We start from the raw sequence: 22,215 nt of genomic DNA, 5'->3' as shown, positions 1-22,215 counted from the left end.
AACATTCTCCTTCGTCTTCTCCCCAGTTTGTCCTGTCAAGGTAGGTTCCTGTGTCAAATCCTGAACAATTTCTGTATTAATGGTCACTTTTTGTTCCAAATTAGTCACTTTTTGTCCCAAGTTCTCAAGTTTGGTATTCATAGCGTCCGTCTTCTTGTGGAGCTGTTCCAACGAATAGCTTATCTTACATAATACAGTCACTAAGGCTCCTTCTGTCAACATTCTTAAAGTCCAAGGTCAATCTCTATTTCACACAGTTCTTATCTTGCAACTGGAAAACCCCCAGCTCCACTCTTGTAACAGTTTCAAAAGCTCCCTCTAGAGAGAAACAGTCTCCACTAGTATCAATCCTTCCAAACTATATTTAAACTATAAAGTTAGTTTCTTTTCCTACTTTTTAAATGCAGATGAGTACAATGGAAACAATATATTTCTCTTATTGCTAGCTGTCAAAAAACGTCACTCTTTCTGGCAGCCCGTTTCCATGTTCGGAGCAGTGGTAATTTGGATTTTCACTCTCTCCTGCAGGCTCGCTAGGTCCAAAATTTCCCCCCCTTCTCCTGCTTCCAAGGGGGGTTTAATAGTTTTAACCGATGGAGATTTAATCCTTTACAAAAATAAACTTTCCAAGGCTTTAACTTGCAACTTCTTTGCTTCAACCTGTTTACAAAAAAGGAAGGCAGACTTCCTGTTTAGAACCTTCCCATTTCGATGCCAAATTAATGAATTTAAGGATCTAATTTTCCGTTCTACTCACGGGTAGTTGTTTAAAATCCAATTGTCCACAGGAAAAAGTCAGTGCTCTCCGGCAACAGCAATGCGGCTTCACTCCGTGAAAGAAGCAGTCAATTCGAAGCACCGCGCCACTCACCCCACTTCGCTCCGGATCCCCAAATCAGGGTTTCCCTGCGAGCAAAGGGTGCCAGCCGAATCCCAAGTTCACAGGCTTCTCCCGCCTGTGATTTCAGTGGGTCTCTGCCTTCGTCATGGCGGTCAGACCCTAATTTCCGCGGAGCAAATTCCTCCTGATCGGAGGAACTCCGCCATTACCTGGAGGCGCCAACCCGGAAGTCAAAAATTGCACAATTTCATGTGTAAATGCAGTTATGAGTATTAAAAGCACTTTCATATATATAAAAACAATTACAAATACTTTCATTCGTAAAAACAGTTTCTAATCCAGTGCACATGCAGGCTGGGACAAATATCTCCACTTAAAAGACTTGTTCAAAAAGGAAGGTCTTCAAAGTTTAGGTGCCACTACGCTAAAGACCTGATTCCTGTATCATATGGAATGGTCCTCTAGATGTGCAGGAGGCCCTCTCCCACAGAGCACATTGATCAGTTGGGTATGTAAAGGGCAGAGATGATTTCTAGGTATCCTAAATAAAACTTATAAACAAAACATGATCAAAACTTGAAGTAGAATATTAGCATTCAGACTAATACAAGGTGTGGCTGGAAAGTTTGGTGAATGGTCACAGAAATCGAACAGCAAGAAATATTTGAACATACATACTTTACAGGCCTTCAAAGTAGGCCACCTCTGATACAATGCACCATTGACAAAGTTTGTAGAACTCTTGGAAACTTCTGGAGAAGTTCTCTTTTCATACTGCTTTCAGTTCTCTCACCACAGCAGCTTGGACATGTGAAATGTTGGAAAATGTGCGCCCTTTCAGTGCAGATTTCAATTTTGGAAAAAGAAAGAAATCTGGTGGAGCCAGATCAGAAGAATATGGAGGGTGGGACAACTCAGTAACTTCAGTAATGATTTCACACGGAATATGCAATTCTTTCGCCATCATTCGAACGGACAAACGCCAACCCCGCATCAATAAGTCACGAACTCTGTTGACATCTGTTCTGCTTGTTGAGGGTCTGCCAGACAGAGGGTCATCTCTGATGGTTTGCCGCCCTTCACAGAAACGCTTAAACCACACATACAATGTCTTTTGAGTTACAGCTTCACTTCCGTACACAGTTATGAACATTTCATGGGTTTCAAATGCCAATTTACCCAATTTGAAACAGAATTTCATATTGACTCTTTGCTCCATTTTCAATCACAACACACTGCACTATTAACAGCTACTAAATGCTACTACATGAATGTAGGCCTGTCAACAAATATTGAACCACGTGCGCATGCTAGCTGAGATACAGACGAACATCTCCCACGTTTCTCTTCGAATCCAGCAGTTCCCATTATTGCACACAGGGGTGATTCACCTTACTTTCTGGTCACACCTTGTAGATTCATAGAATTGGAAAGGACCTCAAAACATCACATATTCCAATCCTCCCAGCCTCCGCTTAACAACGACTAATGAAGGAGAGACAACCACCTTCCAAAGCCATCAGTCCCACTGTCAAACAGCATGTGACATCAGGCAGTTCTTCTTAACGTTATGTCTAAAGCCATTTTCTTGCAATTTGAGCACAATAGCTTGGGTCCTACTCTCTGGAGCGACGGAAAATCAATGTAACCCTTATCAGTATGAATAATAGTAATTATTAGTCCTTTATATCTGCCAGCCCTTTCCAAGATTTGAAAATGGCCTCTATCACATCACCTCTTAGGGAGCAATCCCGTACACAGAAAGGTGGTGTAAAACAAGCCAATGTAAATGAAGCCAGCTTTAAGTTACACCAGATCTAAACTCCGTTCAGCAGCACCCTTTTTGCTGGCTTAACTTATGCAGAGTTGCTAGGTGATATGGCCAAGCTGAACGGGTTTAGGATCCAGCCGAAGTCTCATCTCTCTGGCCCCACCCTTAGAACACCCATTTTCAGGGCTTACATTGCCTTAAGATCCACTAGACTCAACTCAGTTGGGTTGGGTACCAGCTTAGCTGGGATGGGGGAGTATATACAGGTATATCACCCACGGATCTGCAGTGAGAATAAGAGAGTTAAGCTGGACCCTAACCCTAACCCTAGCCCAGCTGCGTCAGGAACCTACCAGCCCAGCCAGAGCCACTGGATCCTAACCTGTTCATCCCAGTGGATCTTGCTGGGCTGGAGACTCATCTAACGATGCAGCATTTATATAGTTGTCAGGACCTGTTAATACTGACAAGTTTGCAGCAACCTAAGTCTCTTGATGCAGCTTGCAATGCTACATGGCGAAGCATATTCAGAAAAACATTTGAGAACTGTTGAAACCCTTTACTGTCACAAAGATACATGACTTTTTTTTTTAGCTGCTTTAAAAATCCCTATGCCTAAATGAAAACCACCGTATCCACCCATCTCAATGACTTAGGAAATACTTCTGAAGCAGCAGGTCTCCCACATAAACAGTATTTCACTATATGCACAATTAATAACATTCCCCCCTCCCTGCCGCCTTAATTTTGCTCCATCTTTTTTATATATAAAGCAATTATAAGCCTTGAATGACGATGCCTTTGCCGTCCCTACAATTAATAACATTCCCCCCTGCTAGATTCAATTCAATGGAAATATGCCCTGACAGCCATCAGCAGAGTGAATGAAACCAGCTCGCAAATTCTATAGGAGGCGTATACTTTTTTTCCTTTTCTTTTTTTGGTACCAAGGTTGAGGCTATGTAGAAAGATGGTGACAACAGAAACAAAACCCCGTAGCCTTTGATTAGTTTAGCCGACATCAAATGGCAAATCGGGCATTCAGAGTCAACACTATAGGAGGCCTCGCAGAGGGAGAGCGGGGAGGGCTGATCCTTCAAACCACTTGCACACACAGCCCGCCAACGAGTTTCAGACAATGCCATTTAAACTACCTTTAGAAGACCTCTTGTCCATTTGTACGCACAGTCTGCCCACCCCCATACAACACTTTGCAAGGCTTTCCTCCTGCATGTACCCCAGAAGCCTTTCAAATGGGAAATTTACTCTCTGCTGAAATAGTTGGTGTTGCAAGGAAACAGCAAGGGATGGTATTCAGACTGCAATTAAACCTGAACACCGTGCCCCTCTCTCCAAGGCAAGGGTGTTGTTTGCATCACGGTCCTCTCTCTTGGCCTCTCCTTGACTGTTATTAGGTGCTGGGCTTTCCCCCTCCCCTTCCACAACGACCGTCCCCATCTCCCCTTCCGACAGGTCATGGTTAAAGAGTGGAGCTGGCAAACCCATTATATACCATATTGGCCTGAATATAAGCCTCCCCCCCACATTCCAATCGTGAGAAGTTAAAGTGCAGCTTATACAGTGGTACCTCGGGTTAAGTACCGTATTTTTCGCTCTATATAACACGCACCCGACCATAACACGCACGTAGTTTCTAGAGGAGGAAAATCCGTAGGCATTCCACCCGTAGGCATTCCCTCCATAACACGCACAGACATTTCCCCTTACTTTTTAGGAGGAAAAAAGTGAGTGTTATGGTGCAAAAAATATGGTACTTAATTCATTCCGGAGGTCAGTTCTTAACCTGAAACTGTTCTTAACCTGAAGCACCACTTTAGCTAATGGGGCCGCCGCGCCGCCAGAGCACGATTTCTGTTCTTATCCTGAAGCAAAGTTCTTAACCTGAAGCACTATTTCTGTGTTAGCGGAGTCTGTAACCTGAAGCATATGTAACCTGAAGCATATGTAACCCGAGGTACCACTGTATTTATGACCTAATGGTATGCAGCCAGGAGCGCGGCAAAAAGGCGCCCGCCCTGCATGTGGTCCCCCAAGGCCATGAAGGGAGAGAGTGAGGAAGGGGAAAGGCCGCCAGCAACGCTCCCACCCTCCCCGGCCAGTGTGCAGCCAGGAGCAGCGAGGAGGGGAGCGGCTTATATTCGGGTATTTTTTTTCTCTCCCCTTCCCTCCAATTTTAAAGGTGCGGCTTATATTCGGGTGCAGCTTATATTCGGGCCAATACGGTAACATGGAGCTGTGCTTATTGTTTCGGTTGCAAGGCACTGGGTTGGCCAAAGTGGCCTCTTTTGCTTAAGTTCCTTGAGTTCAGTGAGGTCATTTTTCTCATCTTCTCCTGTTTTCTGTATTTTCCACAGGCATGCGAGCCTCAAACAACACCCTCTTTCTTCATATTAGAAATGGAAACACGTCCTCTGCAGGAATTTTCCACTTAATAGCTTGTGCTTTCCTACCGGGGGCCTCAGTGCACCACCACTGCAATGCTGTATTTCTTTCCTCTGCAGTTTGACATTTTGCAGCCAGCACAATAAGCTCTATTCACTCATTGCAGATTTTTTTTTTTGAAAAAAAACAACAACTACACCACACACACACACACACACACAGATATATCGCCACATCGACACAGAAGATGTAACGGCAAGCACCATCTCTGCCATCACAGAGCAGAAGATATTTGAGCAAGATTTTGTGGATGGCATTGTCAAATAGTAATGATCTTTTATAGCACTTTCCCGAGCTTCTACCCTTTCAGAGACATAAATACAGAAGCAAGCCCTCTGTTTTGCAGCTTGCTTTCCTCGGTGTGCTTAAAAAAAAAAAAAAACAATCCGGGTGTTTGTTCTGTAGCCGGTGATAATTGTTTCCCTTTGTAAATTATACCCTTTGCGTAGCATGTGCAAACTGTACTTCAGTGTCCTGACACTGTGATAAGAGGGGACGCAGATTGCTTATAATCTCAGCAGTAAACAAGAAGCCCCCTTGCAAATGTGCTGAGCGACCTGTCTGGAGGCTGTCGTCTCTCTTGCAAGATCACCACCCAAAATTAAATCTAAAAGGAAGCTTGACCTTGTTTTATGGCGAGGAGTTCTGGAAACGCAATGGTAATAATAATGTAAATAAAAGAGCAGCATTGACATTAATCCCCACCCCCACAATGTCATTAAAGCCTCATTTATATCAGGCACATTTTCCTTAATTCGGTGAAGATCGCCTCTGCCATTCCGCAGAGCCAGACCAGTGTGTCGCAGTGTTTGCTGCTGCGTTTCTTGAGGGACCAGTGGATTCCCCTGTCTGCCCACAGTGGCAGAACCTTCAGACAGCACCAGGTGCCAGTAGGTCAAACTACCTTGCATGTTGAATTTGTGTGTTATCAAACGGAATCAGGGTTTGGAGAGAATAGGTGGGGGAAAGGAGGGAGAAGGAGAGAGAGGTAGTGAGCAGGCAGGGAGGGTGGGCCAGCTGGGGGAGAAAAAGTGATTGATGGTTTGCAGGACACCTAGGGTATTTCTTTCAGGGGGTATTACTTCCACTGTTAGCCAGGAACAAGAGCAGGGAGGAGGGGGAAGCGACAGGAGCTGACAGCCTGGTGTTGATCAAAGGGACATAGCACTGAATGCCTTCCTAGCTATTTATTAGAAAGACCAGGGAGGGGGGCGCTTTGCCATTCTAAGAGGGAAAGAGGGATTAAAGATAAAAAAAGAGGGGAAGGGGCCTGTGAAGCTCTTTTGTTTATAAAATATACTTTTATTTTTAAAAAAGAGAGAGCTTCCACTAAAAGAAGAAGGGGAAAGCAACACTCTAACCCTTTCCCCCACCTGAAGTCCTTCCCTTATATTTCCAGTGGTCAGAATTTATGATTATGAACCACCATGCCAGCATTTTGTTTTGTTTTTTAATGCAGAGATGTTGCCCCCCCCCCCCGGGGAAACCCAGCTATATGGGAAACGGTCTTTTAGCTTGATTAACCTAGGAAATAAAGTTTTTAAAGCACTGCTGGGATTCTATTAGGATCATCCATTCACACAATCAACAAGGATGAGGGTTGGAGGGTTGAAAACACTTTTGGTCAGATCTCCTACTGTCAGAATGATGGGCTGATTCAGGAAAGGGGAAGCCGGCTCAGTTTCGGCGTTTCTTGGGCAAGCTACATATTACACTGCGGTCGTGTGCAACACAACCCCAATGGCCCTGTCCCTCTTGCAAAGTGTCTGTGAGAGGGGGTGCTCTAAAGCAAGAAGGAACAGGAGAGAAGGAGGAAGGATGTTGATCCTTCCCTTGCCAACTCATTTCCTCCAGAAACCCCCAAAGATGAGCTATCTTTTTCGTCAAAAGCTGCATTGCCTCAGGGGCTAACCTGTCCCAGGCTGCATGCTGGCTGTGTTTGGGATAGCTCAGTTGGTAGAGTTTGAGACTCTTAATCTCAGGGTTGTGGGTTCAAGATTCCTTCATTGCAGAGGGCTGGACTAGATGACCCCCGATGTTCTATTCAGTTTTACAATTCTATAATTCTAAATTGAGCCAGAGGCATAAAAACATAAGAAGAGTGCACTGGGTGACCCATCTAGTTCAGCAACCTGTTCTCACAGTGGCCAACCAGATCCCTGTTGGAAAAGATTCAAACACACAAGAACTGCTCCTTGAATGAATATACATGGATTCCAAACAACTCAGCAGGGCTCTCATCACCTGCTAAAAATTGGTTGCGTATTAGACCACTGTCAAAGGCACAGTTACAATGGCTAGAGAAAAAGAGGACAGGCCTTCTAAGGAAGTGGGAGATGGGGATAGATGATTACAAAAACCATGCACAGCAGAGAGCAAATGATAGACAACGAGGCAAGACGGTAACAAGACCCCTAGATCTCAAAGCGACTCCATTATGACAAATGGTCAAGAATGTTCCACTGCCTTGCATTTGTCCACCCATCACTGAGCAGGCCTTAAGTACATTTCATTGCTTTGGAGTCAGATTTCATGGCAAAGTATCTGTGTTGCTCGTTTCGTAGATGCTACAACTAATTGAAACTGCTTAGGGTTACAGACCTGGAGTAAGGCAGTCAGGGCATCCTGGCTGAAATCCTTACCGGTAGGGGGAAAGAACGCCAAAAGTCTTTCTTTGTTCCCTTTTCAAATGAACGAACTTGAGAAAAGTGCTGGCTAACTATGTCTCCTTATGTATGCCACATTCTTGCTTCCCTCCCTTCCCTTTTTTGTTCTAATTTCCTTGTTTAGAAATCAAAGGAGATTCCCATAGACTGCATAATTAGCAGTAATATGCAGCCTTGCCTTCTTGAGGTGTATACACTTTCTGCATGAGCAGAGGTTTCCCATTGAATATATCTAGCAATCACCTGTGGATAGGCTGGTTAATTAACAGAGTTAGAACCCCATTTCATACCGCAGTAATTTGGACAAAGGTAATCATCCGCTGCAGTACGCATTCATTTAGGATCCCTTTTCAAGGTTATTTTAGCAATTATAATGCCAGGGAACATGTTGGTGAGCACTTTTGCTATTTCCTACCCTGCTTGATTTTCCTGAACTTTCCCAGCCTGTGGCTCATCTTATAATTAAACTATCACTACTTAGGCCTTCCTTGAGCACCAGGGCTGCAAAAATAGTGGAGCATCATCATTCTCAACCTGCAAATGACACATGATTGTATTAGACACATGTGCTACTCAAGGGCTCAGTCTTGCTGCTATATTAAACCTAATAAAATAAAATAAAATAAAATAAAAGGGAAAGGACCCCTGGATGGTTAAGTCCAGTCAAAAGTGACTATGGGGTTGTGGCGCTCATCTCACTTCAGGCTGATGGAGCCGGCATTTGTCCATTGACAGCTTTCCGGGTCATGTGGCCAGCATAACTAAACTGCTTCTGGCACAATGGAACACCATGACAGAAGGCAGAGTGCATGGAAATGCCATTTACAGTACCTTCCCACCACAGCAGTATCTCTTTATCTACTTGCACTGGTGTGCTTTTGAACTGCTAGGTTGGCAGGAGCAGGGACAGAGCAATGGGAGCTCACTCCCTCACGGGGATTCGAACCACCTACCTTCCAAACAGCAAGCCCAAGAGGATCAGTGGTTTAGACCACAGCGCCACCCATGTCCCATTAAACCTAATGCTAGTAACTTGACTCTAAGCAACCCAATTAAGTCTGGGAAAGTGAGTTGAGACTTAGGGTGTGTTCACATTATTACCTTATTGCTCAGGGAAGTTTCACAGCTCTTTCCTTCCTAGCTGTTCATATCACCATAGCTTTGATTCATTTCTGTTTGTGGACACACCAAGAGGTGTACACACTGAGAGGTGTGCAAAGATGTTCACATCTTGGCTAGAGATGCAGCCTGTGCCACACAGGATGCATCACCTGAGATGTAGCAATGTGGCAATGAGCTGTTCCATTGTTAGCAGTGGCAGTAATAAGCGAGCGGTAATCTCATAGGTGTGGATCTTCCATAGTCTACAAGGGGTTGGCAGCCATTGATTACATTGAAGGTGGGTGGACCTCAAGCATGTGAGATCTGCTTTGTTTTCTTCTGAGAGCTCTGAAGTCCACCAACAGGATCCAGATGCAAAATACTGGCTCAGAAAGAAACAGGAACTGTGTAAGTGTTCAAAAGTAGGGTGGTTTGTTTATACGGCCTCGGTCCAGTATATCTGAAGGAGCATCTCCACTCCCATCATTCTACCTGGACACTGAGGTCCAGCACTGAGGGCATTCTGGCGGTTCCCTCAATGCGAGAAGCCAAGTTACAGGAAATCAGGCAGAGGGCCTTCTCAGTAGTGGCACCCACCCTGTGGAACGCCCTCCCACCAGATGTCAAAGAGAATAACAGCTACCAGACTTTTAGACGACATCTGAAGGCAGCCCTGTTTAGGGAAGCTTTTAATGTTTGATGCATTACTTAATTTTAATATTGTGTTGGAAGCCGCCCAGAGTGGCTGGGGAAACCCAGCCAGATGGGCGGGGTATAAATAATAAATTATTATTATTATTATTATTATTATTATTATTATTATTATTAAGAGGGTTCAGAAAAAAGGCTACTAAAATTATCCACTTGATATGGTAGAAGTGTATAAAATTATGCATGGCATAGGGAAAGTGGATAGAGAACAGTCCCCCCCCACCATAACACTAGGACTTGTGGACATCCAGTGACACGGAATGTTTGAGGATTCAGAATAGACTAAAGAAGGTATTTCTTCCCCCAGCACGTAGTTGAAACTATGGAATTTGCTCCCATGATTCCAGTGATCACCATCAACCTGGATAGCTTTAAAAAAGGAATAGCCAAATTCCTCCGGATTTTGGAGGATAAAGTTGTCCATGAGTTCCAGCTCTGATGGCTGCACTCTGCTTCCATGGTCAAAGGCTGTATGCTTCCGAATTCCAGTTGCTGGAAACTACAGGAGGGGAAGAATATACTTGTGCTTGTGTCTTGCTTGTGGACTTCCCAGAGGCATCTGGTTGGCCACTGTAAGAACGAGATGCTGGACTAGATCCACCAGGCTCTTCTTTTGCAGGTGCAAATCAGCGTAGGAATTTGTTTTCTGCACCAAAATTGAGGTCACAGTCATTTCACTAAAAAATCCGTTCCTAGTTTTCCCTCAGGCTCTCTTTGCTTTAGCAGCTTTATGTGGGTGGGTGGGGGGCAGTGAGTTGTGGCTATCAGAGATACTTGGTGCTCTCCTGCAAATCTACTGGTGCGGTACCAGTGGATTCTGGTCTACCTTCTACCCGACTGGTTTACATATTGAATCACCATATACACCCTTTGTCATTGCGTTACTTACTCTACTACTCACTGAGAAAATGTAAGGTATGCTTCATAAGAGCTACTCCCAGTAAATGTTTGGCCACGACAAGCAACCAAGCCTAGCTTAATATTTATCAATGCATTACAAACATATTACATAATAGAGGCTTCATTAAATAATCCTGAACACATTGGCTTATTCATTGCATCATTTGGAACAATCTGCAGCAGAGAGATGCTTGATCCAAGGATGGGTTTGCCTAGAATAATTTATACACAAGTTATCCCTGCGGGCCTTACAAAGTAATGAGTCCTGTCAAATGCTGGCAAGCTTGCTTACTTTGTAAGTGAAAAGAAAGAAAAGAAAACAGAAAATTGTGAGCAGTGTCTCTTTAATTCTTTTGTGGAAGAGAGAATCATAAAAAAGAGCCTCGCTGGGTCAGAATGGAGGCCCATCTCGTCCAGATTCCTGGTCTTAAAGTTTCCAACCAGATGCCTGTTGGAGGCCAGCAAACACGATCCAAGCATAACAGCACTCTTCTCATTTGTGGTTCCTACTAACTAGTATTCAGACTTTTCAGAGGTAGTCCCCTGGCGCAACAACATCAACCCGCCCCTCGTCCCTGAAGGATCAAATGCTTCCCCCAAACACCCATCCCTTAACATAACTCATCATAGCTGTGATGGGTGTGGGAGAAATTCTGTTTAATTTACATTTTTATATGAACCTAGCTAATTCATACTTCCTGAGACAATACACAAACTGAAGCACAGTTGACCTTCAGAACTTTTGTTTCTCAGAATTTTGCTATTGAGTCTTGCAACCGAAGAGTGTGTACAAAACTGTGTACAGTGGTACCTCGGGTTACAGACACTTCAGGTTATAGACTCTGCTAACCCAGAAATAGTACTTCAGGTTAAGAACTTTGCTTCAGGATGAGAACAGAAATCACGCAGTGGCGGCACGGCGGCAGCAGGAGGCCCCATCAGCTAACGTGGTGCTTCAGGTTAAGAACAGTTTCAGGTTTAGAACGGACCTCCGGAACGAATTAAGTTCTTAACCCGAGGTACCATTGTATATTGGGGTGAAGTGTCCATAAAAATGCATACATTTCTGAAAATAACATACAAAAATTTGTAATATCAGGTAAAATGGCATATAAAAATGTGTCCCCAAAACTTGTAAGGGCTTTTCTTTGTAAACATGGGAATGTGAGAAACTGAATGAAGACCTGAAATGTCAGATTTGACCATCGCTGGCAAAAGGTGCAGAACTAATTCACTAAAAGAGAGAGGTAGTGTGACATAGTGGTTAGAGTGCTGGGCTACGACAGAGGGGACCCAGGATCGAATTCTCCCCTCAGCTGTGAACATCCCTGAGTCATCATGGCTCATTCGCTTTCTTACAGCTTAATTTACCTCACGGGTTGTTATGAGGATAAAGTTGGAGGCAGGGAAGAACAATGTACTGTACATTCTTTTGAACTACTCAGGTTGGGGGGGAGGAGGGATAGAGTGGTAACAAACAATCAATTTAGTGGCACTTTTTGAACGTCAGTTCTGCCTTGGCTCCTTACCATCACTTGTATGAATTCCTGTTGGTACTGACTACAAAAACAAACAAAGCTATTTACTCAGATTTAGATCCTGCCCACTTGGCTTCCCAAAGCCCTCTGGGTGGAGTAAAGAATCCTGTGCATGCCAGCAAGTTAGCCAGCTTTGCCACAGGCTGGAAACAATTAAGATTCAATACAGGTAAGCTTGTCCCTGAAGCCAACATGCAGCGAGGCGACTGTGAGACTAAAGCATGAATGCCAGAAACACACACAAGTGCTGCCTAAGGGTCTGTTTGCAGACCCATCTCCTGTGTAGGTATAGTCTACTATAGTGGTTAGAGTGTCAGATCTGAACCTGGGAGACCAGAGTTCAATTCCTTACTTGGCCATGAAATTCACTGGGTGACAATGGGCCAGTCACTGAGGAAGGGGCAAAAGTGATAGGCAAAATTAAAAATCCCCTCACATACCCTCCAACATTTCTCTGATGACAATAGGGACATCCTGTGTAACAACAACAACAACAATAATAATTTTACTATTTATACCCCACTCATCAGACTGGGTTCCCCCAGTCACTCTGGACAGCTTCCAACATATATAAAAACATAGAAAAGCAATAAATATTTTTTTTTTTAAAAAAACCCAACCTTCTCTATAGAGGGCTGCCTTCAGATGGCTCAGGGGGCGGATAATCAATATTACTCTGATGAAAATAGGGACATTCTACCATAATAGATGCTTTTGAATTATGGTGCTGGAGGAGATTCTTGAGAGTCCCATGGACTGCAAGAAGATCAAACCTGTCCATTCTTAAAGAAATCAGCCCTGAGTGCTCACTAGAAGGACAGATCCTGAAGCTGAGGCTCCAGCAATTTGGCCACCTCATGAGAAGAGAAGACTCCCTGGAAAAGACCCTGATGTTGGGAAAGATGGAGGGCACAAGGAGAAGGGGATGACAGAGGATGAGATGGTTGGACAGTGTTCTCAAAGCTACCAGCATGAGTCTGACCAAGCTGCGGGAGGCAGTGGAAGACAGGAGTGCCTGTCGTGCTCTGGTCCATGGGGTCACGAAGAGTTGGACACGACTAAACAACTAAACAACAACAACAATATCCTTCAGTATTTCCACAATGAAAATAGGGACATCCTAAGGAAAAGTGGGACATTTTGGGATCAAATCTGAAACCGGGGTGGCTTCTGTAAATCTGGAACTGTCCCTGGAAAATAGGAACACTTAGAGGGTCTGCCCTCATCTCTTGCCTTGTTTCCTGTAGGGCTATGGGTGCTTCTCTATGAAATATCTCTCAAATTCTAGTCCATTTATATCCCCCCCCCTCTCTCTCTCACACACACACCGAGAGAGAGAGAGAGAATCTGCGAGGGTTTCTGCAATGCTAATGGTAAGAGACAAATATGCATCCATGTTATTCACATTCTCTTGTGAACGCATGAGTAGCTCCTCTCCGACGACTGAGGCAGGAAATGAGACTCAGTTGCCTGTCTAAAACAACAGCAAGAAGAAGAACCACCACCCTGGAATCTTTTGGGGCTTCTCCTCCCCATTTTTCCCTACCCTGGGTGACTTCATTATATGCAATCCCACCCTTCTCACATGCTCAATTAGCACATGCTTTCACCATAATAAAAAGAGAGCCCTCTTCCTCCACCTTCCCAGCTGCAGATTCCCACCCAGGCTTACATGATGAGTCATGGCAAATACATTCATTTCAAATAATACAAGTATCTCTTTCTTCTCTCCTTCACCTTGCTACGCATTCCCACCCATAACTTCCTCCTCAGCCTGACTCCAGTGAAAATATTCTCTCATGCTCCCCCCGAGCATTGTACATCTCTCTTTCGCAGCAAATCTCTCCCGCTGCTTCCAGAGCAGGACATGACCATAGAGACCTCCACACAGCAATGTCAGGGATTGCTGCCATACTCATTTAAAGTAATCAGGCAAAACAGACACAAAAGGGCAAGGCAAGCTGCATGCAGGCTTTGTGGATGAACAGAGGAGCAAAGTCCAGGCTTGCTGCTTCTTTGCGAGTTTACAGGGCTTTACGTACCAGAGGTTAAATCTCTTACGAACAGCTCGTTGCAAAGAGATCTCGCTGTGAATGTTAGATTTGTCAGGAAACAGCAATGCATAAACAAAAAAAAGAAACAACAAACTTGCATATATCACAGGTGATTTCAGTCACAACTTTTCCAGATAAGACTAAACTTTGCCCTGTGGTTAAGTCCATGCCAGATTTGAATTAAAAATGACAGCCTTTCGATAGGTTTACTGAAGCATCTAATGGCCACTAAAGGAAAATAGTAGCTTTTTTTTTTAAGCCCTGTGAGAGTTAAAGTTATTCAAAAGAATGCATTTGCAATTGTAAAGCAATCTCCTGATTTTAAGTTATTGGATCTTATTAGTTTGGTTGTTGTGTAGATAGCCAAGGGCATTTTCTGGAGATAGGGGCTGGTAGTGCTCTCTGTTTTTAAATGTACCTGTCATGCTAAATCCTTATCCCAGGATTTCTTTGAATTGCCCAATTTCACCAGCCTGGGTGACAAGCTTAGTTGTTACTTGGAAAAAGAAATGCTGTTGCAACCACATGTAGCCTTTTTGGTGCCAAACAGGAAAGCTTTTCCGTGTTCACCTTTGACAGGATGATTCACAGCTTTCTGTTCAGGATTCATTAAGAATCTCTGTAAATTTGCAAAGTGATGTGCAGGCTCTGTCGCTTTATTTGACAAGTCATCATCCTGATTGTTAAAATCCAGAGCTCCAAATATGCATGTGGTATGCTGGTAGGGCCATCTGTAGCATACGCACCATCGGGGTGCAAAGATCCGCCCAGCGCGCCCCCCCCCCCCATTTCCCAAATTTAGTTTAGCCCCCAAATTAACTTTGATTATGCTTATGTCAGACACCACGCTTATGCCTTATCTCTTGTTTATGAAAGAAGGGAGGAAAAAGAAAGAAACTTTTTTATTTGCTCATTTATTTACAATACACTTATACTCATTGAGTCTGACAACAACAACAACAACAACATTTTATTATTTATACCCCGCCCATCTGGCTGGGTTTTCCCAGTCACTCTGGGCGGCTTCCAACAAAATATGACAAGCACCGCCATTGTGAATGACAAGCGCCTGGCGCACGCGCCTTTAGTAAATGAGCACACACAGTCAAAAGTCCTTTAGTGAAACAGTAGGTATACAGTTCGGTAATACCTAGGTATATATGTATTTTTGTCTTTCTAGCTTGATTAAAATTATTTATTATTTCATAACAGGTAGATCGTTAAGAGCTTAGGCGGCTTCAGCGGCGAGCACCTGGCACCGACCAGAATTCGGCGCTCGGGTGCCCCACACCCCTTGCACCCCTGGGTAAAGACAGCCCTTTATGTTGGCAATGACCCATAACTGGCAAAGAGGAAACTGAAGGGCCACCAAAAACTTTGCAAGAAAATTTAGGAAATCTCCAGATTCAGCCTGTTCTGTCATGGTGACTGCAGTCCTATGCATACTTCTCTTGGGGTAAAATGCCACTCATGTGTTACTTGTGTGTAGCACATAAATATGCACACTGTGGCGGTGCTTTGAGCCCTTCCCCCCAACATTGCATCTTCTACTTTTAAAAAATGCATAGGGATAGGGGGGAAATTCAATTCAGTTTGCACTTAATGTATGAGCCTTCACAATGTGAACTCTGAATTTTGCACCTGGTCCTCCAGACAAGTAAAGTGTACAAAAATGCATATCTTAGTGAAAATAGCACACCAAGGAATCATTATATTAGAGGAAATTCCATTGTGAAAATTTGTATATTAGGGGAAAATTCATATGGATGTATACGTTAAGAGAAATTCGTGTTAAAATTCTGTTGTTTTATTTTATTTTATTTTGCAAACTGATGTGGAAATGTGGAGAACTGAACTTAATACTGAATAAAAAAAACTGTGACACTGAGATGGATTCACTCAACCCTGGTAGTGTACCAGTAAAACCATCTCATGCCTGAAAGATAATACCAAATGCTTTCACAGTTTTCTGAAATCCCTGCAGCGTATTAATAGGACACAGATCTGAAGGGAGAGAATTCCAAAGCCATGGGGCCACCACTGAAAAAGGCTGTTTCCTTGCGGTCACCCACATCACCAGCCTAGGAGATGGATGTACACCAAGAACAGTCTCTGTCGTGATCTCAGTGCACAGACATGTTGGGATGTAAAAAAGCAACAATTTCCATTCTAACTGGCCTTTGTCACAATCAGCCTTGTTTCCATTCTGCTGTAGTTCAGTTTCCACTACGTTATTTTTCCTCAATGTCTGCTATTTAAGGTAATTTGCATAATTAGTTATGCAATTTATATAAGATACAAATTTAACATAGTTAGCGACACAATTAGTTCTGCACCGTTCATTGCAGTTGAAAGGAAATGGTGAGATAATGTAAAAGAAGAAGTCACCAGCTCATTGCAGGCTAAAAAGAAAACCCAGCAACCAAGAACATTGTGTGTAAATACCTATGGTATTTGCTGAACTGATATCAATTGTATATGAGTTTTTGATTTCTGTTCCAGAGGTGGGGGGGACGGGACACAAACAGTGGCAATTTCCCTTTTTGCTTCGGTTTCCAACAGATTCTCCAACACTCCTACAGACAGGAGTATATGGGTGCAGGTGGTCCAGTAAATAACTCAGTCTGAAACCACTGAACGCTTTAAAGGATGAAAAACTCACATGATAAACTGGGCCCAGATTGTTCCTATTGGGACTCTGGAAGAACCAATTGAAGTCTCCAAACTATCTTCAAAGACAGCCCCATATAGACCATATTTTGCTAGTCTAATTTGGACGCGACCAGGGCATGGATCCATGTGGCAAGGTCAGACCTTTCCACATAGGGCTGAAGATAGAAATAAATCATCATCCTAAATAATACTTTACTCCCTCCCCCTGCAAAAGCTAACATTCTCCATAGGCCCCTCTAATCTTTAGAGCAACTTTCCACAGATTACCTCAGCTCCCACACATGCAATATGTAGTCAACGAGACACGAACGCCAGTCTATGGCTTTATTTAATGAATCTCGTTTCTGAGTTCTTTTTCTGTGGTAGCTATAAGCAAACGTATAAACAAAAGGCTCCGAGCTATACGCTGGTTCTGAGGCTAGTTGCAAGCAGCACTTACAACAGCTGCCTCAGCAAGCTACTTTGGGCTCATGATATGTGCCAACAATAAAAAGGTCAGGCTGAAGACATAGAAAGCAAAGGTCACGCGCAGTGCCCAATGCAAACAGGTTGGTATATTAGTCCTTTGGCTCCCCTAGCAGTTTGAATCCTGGGACTTCTACCTAGGTCAAAAAGGGCAGCAATGCAGCATTTAGTCATTGCCTCTGAACTGGATCTTGTTGCTGTTTATACATATACATTTTCTGAGGCCATGTTCACACAATTCTTAAAGCACTATGATGCCACTTAAACCAGGCATGGCTTCCCCTGAAATAATTCAGGCAGCTGTAGTTTGTTGAGGGTATTTAGAGTTGTTAAAGGTAAAGGTAAAGGGACCCCTGACCATTAGGTCCAGTCGTGGCCGACTCTGGGGTTGCGACGCTCATCTCGCTTTATTGGCCGAGGGAGCAGGTGTACAGCTTCCAGGTCATGTGGCTAGCATGACTAAGCTGCTTCTGGCGAACCAGAGCAGTGCACGGAAATGCCGTTTACCTTCCCGCCAGAGCGGTACCTATTTATCTACTTGCACTTTGACGTGCTTTTGAACTGCTAGGTTGGCAGGAGCAGGGACCGAGCAACGTGAGCTCACCTTGAACCGCTGACCTTCTGATCAGCAAGTCCTAGGCTCTGTGGTTTAACCCACAGTACCACCTGCGTCCCACTGAGAGTTGTTAGGGGATCCCTATTCCCCTCCCCAAACAATCTCCAGAGTGGTTCAACAATTGTTCTCTCTTCACAGGGAACTCTGGAAATTGTAGTTCCTAACAACTCTCAGCACCTTTAATAAATGACAACTCCCAGAATTCCTTGGCTCCAGGATCACCCAGTCACAGCTTTCCCCAACTGAATCATTCTTTGGATGTATCCTGTGTTACAATATATTCCTTAGTAACAACTCTCAGGATCCAAAGATCTCATTAGCATTATTTACATAATTACAAAGTAATTATTGGAAGGGAGAAACCTTGGTTTGGTGCTAGTTCAGTTAGAATATTTCCTACTGAGAGTTTTCTTCTGTGGCAGGAATGGGAAGTCTGTTGCCTTCTAGATGATGCTGGAAAACAACTCCCTCATCTCTGACCAATGGCCATATTGGCTGGGAGTCGGAGTCCTACAATAATATTGGAAAGTCCACAGATTTCCCACCCCTGCAATATAGTCCTGATATATCTTACAGATATATCTTATAGATATATTAGACCTGTTCCACCTTGCTGGATTCTTCCCAGCCTTTAAAGGGAACTCCATCATTGTGAAAGTGTATCTGGGGTAACGTTTCAAAGATTTCATCATTTGACATCTCAAGGGCCTCCTAGATTGGTATGCCAAATACACCCTTTCCTGGAGTGAGACTGCTTGGCCATTGTGATTCATGTGTTGGCGACCTCACAACTGGACTACTGTAACATGCAGTTTGTGGGGCTTTCCTTCAAATTGGTCCACTGTGCCCAGGTTGTTGGGCAGAGCACCTTGGTGCACACATATTACACACCTGTGCTGAGGGAGCTGCATTACCTACTGATTAGCTGCTGGGCTGTGTTCAAGGTCATGTTACCACCAAATAAAGGCCAAACAACTCAGGACCAGGTTACCTGAATGACCACCTGCCCCTGTACAGACCTGTAATATCACTTGGATCATTGGTGGGAATTTTACTCATGACACCCTACACCAGGGGTGCCCAAACATTTTTCAAAGAGGGCCAGATTTGATGAAGTGAACATGCGTGAGGGCCGACCAAAGTTGTTGCACTTTTTTAAGGACTGAAGTTGCTGAGCTTTTTTTTTTTTAGGATTTTACCCCAGGACATATACTGCCACGGGGCCCAGATTAAATCGACCAGCGGGCTGGATTAGGCTCCTGAAACGGACTTTGGACATGCCTGCCCTAAAGCTAGAGCTTTTAGCTAAAGCTAGAAGAGGAAATTTCTCCTGTTTCCCCTACTTCTCTGGAATGCCCTTCCTTCTGCCTTCCAAGAAGTATCTTCCATCAGTTGTTTCGGATGCTTGTAAAGGCGCATCATTATGTCTAGGCGTTTCCTGACCTATAAGACTGGGTTTTTGTTTATCTCTGCTTTTATGATATTGTTTTGCTTTCTGTTCATTTGTTCTGTTTGCACACTAGTAAGAAGCTTCAAAATAGTAAGGAATTTTGAGCTACTTTTAAGTTAATAATTAGTAAATAAATCCTTGTCATGTGGATGTAGACCACCACCATCTGGGACTTCCTAAGCTTCCTATTTTAGCTTTTTCTGACTTCCTGGGACTTCAGAAGGGGAGCAGAAGTCAATCATCTGACCAGTCATGTAACATTGTGTGTGAGCTGCATTTACATGTGTAAATGTGTTTTAGGTGTCACCCCATCTCCTTGAACATTAATATTTCCACTGCTGCTTCTGTTTCTTTTTCTTTGAACATTATTTTCAAACCTCTTCACATCACATGTGCTTCACTGGCACAATGTCGAATACGAAGTGGTGCTTAATGTTTGAGCTTTAGAAGCTAGATTAGTAGCGTGTTACAACGTACTACCTTTCTCTCCCCCTTTATTCTGAGATGCAGGAAGTTTACTAATGCAATGCTAGAAAACCCGGGAAAGCATGCTGGGTTAATCCTAATGTCTTGGTATAATAGCTTTATGTATTGAGAAGCCCACATCTCTTAAATCTGAAATGCAGTAATCCACATATCTACTTTTACAGTGGGTTTACTTATGAATTTTCCAGAATGTGGTTTGCATTTCCAGGCACTTTATAGTGCGGTACTCAGAGCCAAATTAGAACATGCATTAAATGCACGAGTGGATTTAATAGGTCTGGGTTTCGTTATTTATTTATTTTTAAAGCTGGAAGGTACCCAGAATAGGACCAGGACCTTGGTGTGTGGCTGCTTTCCCCCATCCTGCAGTCCCTCTTCCCCATCTGCTGTGGTCCTGATCCTGACACCATGCCTGCTTTTTTTAAAAAAAAAACAACCATACATAATAATGTCTTCACTTACTTACCTGTTTGCTATATTGTTTTTACTGTCTTATTGTCATTGAGTTATATCCAATGTTAATAATTCTCAAAGTAGACTTATTGAAATCAATGAACCTAAGTCCATTAATTGCTATAGGTCTACTCTGAGTATGACTTAGCTAAATAATTATTATATTTAATGCCCTTTTTATGATGTGTTTCACTGTTAGCCACCTTGGGAGCTTTATAAGGAACAAATTGAACAAAGTAACATACAGGGCTCATCCGTGTTTAACTTTTGCTCTGCATTTTCTACACACAGGTAGGCACTTTAAAGCACCGTGAAAAACTCATATTGCCATTTGTTCCAATCAGGGCTTTTTTCCCAGCTGGAACTCACCAGAACTCAGTTCCGGCACCTCTCAGATGGGTGCCATTGCCATTATAAGAGAAAGCGTGTTCTCCTTCATGGAGAGCACGTGTTGCGGTGGGGGCCGCCAGGACACTCCAAAGTTGGGGGGCGGGCTAACTGATCGTTGGCCACTGATGCGATTGGGGCTTCCCTTGTTGTTGGGAAGAAATTAATGTTGCCATTTATTGATTGACAGCCAGAAATGCTAAAACTCCTTGCATGAGGCTAGGGCTTCCTCTTTTCGCCCGTGCAGCGGATTGCCTGTCCCTCCCTCCCTAGAATAGGGTTGTTCGCTTTGACCTTGCTATGCCTGTCATGGGGTCGTCTGCTTTGGAGCAGGGGCCTGGTAGGAATTTTGTCCATCTGGCTGATTGGCTGGGGCCATTTGGTTTTTGCCTACTGCGTAGCAAATCGTCACAACTTGTAAGGTTGCGGTTAGGCATTGGTTTATGGTTTGGTTGGTTGAGGGGCATGGATTGGCTGTGCCTGCCCTTCTAATGCTGCTGCTGCAAGGGATTCCGTTAAAGGAATTGGGGGCTAACTATTGCTTGTCCACTCTGTCAAGGGGGCTCGGGCCATAGCAATGAGCTCCTGGTTGCATTTGGGGTGAGGGCAGATTCCCTGCTCCTCGTAACCCCCAAGTGTATTCCCCCATTCTGACTTTCGCATTGTGCGGAATGTCAGTCTGTCCCCCATGGTGGGGGCAGATAGTCGCAACCAATGCCTAAGCAACCACTCACAAATTTGTATTTTAATAAAGTTGTGGCCAAAATTATGCCAAAAACCTTAAACAAAAAAATCTGTGTGATGTGTGAGTTATTGGGGTGGATCTGGGGACCTCGACACGCAACAAGTGAGGCGTTCATGGTGAGTTCTAGCACCATTTTCCCTAGATAAATAGCACTGGTTCCACTGGTTATTGTGAGTAAAGTGCCAGGGCAAAAACCACTTGGACATGACGCTTTAAAGTGAAGACCTATGTCTAGAAATGTAGCAGAAAAGGAAGTCTGGATGAGACCACACACACACACTATATCATTGGGTCCCTTCCAACTCTACAAGTCTATGAGTCTATGATTTAGTTTGGCCCTCAGTATGTATAGGCTTTTGAATAGCTGCTTCAGCCTTAAAAAAGATCCAGCCTTTGTTAAGCATCAATCTGATTCACAATCTGGTTAAAGTAAGTACTGGGATTTAAACTGATTGAATAAGCTTTGTTCCAAGTACATAGATTTAGGTGGGTCTGGGCTAGCGCTGCATTCTTACTTTGCGATGAACTAGTCTGCTGCTTGACAGTAGAATCCGTCACAGATGTATGCGTTTTAAAAGGTAACACCGGAATAATTTGTATTTACAGCAGTGTGCTTTTTAAGCACTGTTATTTAAATGTGCTTGTCCTCCCTTAGCTATATGTAAATAAGCCCCAGGAGAAAACAAGCAAGCAAATAGGTACTTTATTTTGTAGCACTGCATCATGTGCTGCGGCTGACGCCTCCTTGCTTCAGTTTGTGAACACTCCTGCCAGCTCACTTCATGCATTTCTCTACACAGCTTCCGACTGACAAGGAGAATATTTACAATTATGGAAACAATTCAGCAACAAGCTCTGGTGGGGGAAAAAAAAGTGTTCACTTGGTTCACTACTG

General features: G+C 43.7%; 1 long non-coding RNA gene across 1 annotated transcript in view; it reads left to right on the top strand.

The window, feature by feature from the left end:
- Positions 1-5,190, top strand: part of LOC310708406 — a 140,080-nt gene extending 134,890 nt beyond the window's left edge. The window contains exon 2 of the long non-coding RNA XR_014527005.1: positions 4,988-5,190. This is a non-coding gene — a long non-coding RNA (uncharacterized lncRNA). The remainder of the gene's footprint in view (positions 1-4,987) is intronic.
- Positions 5,191-22,215: the final 17,025 nt, after the last annotated feature.

Source organism: Podarcis liolepis (assembly GCF_965112155.1).
Source record: "Podarcis liolepis genome assembly, chromosome: 5".
Taxonomy (NCBI): Eukaryota; Metazoa; Chordata; class Lepidosauria; order Squamata; family Lacertidae; genus Podarcis; species Podarcis liolepis.
The sequence above is the reverse complement of the archived record's forward strand: the minus strand, read 5'-3'. Positions and strand labels throughout refer to the sequence as shown.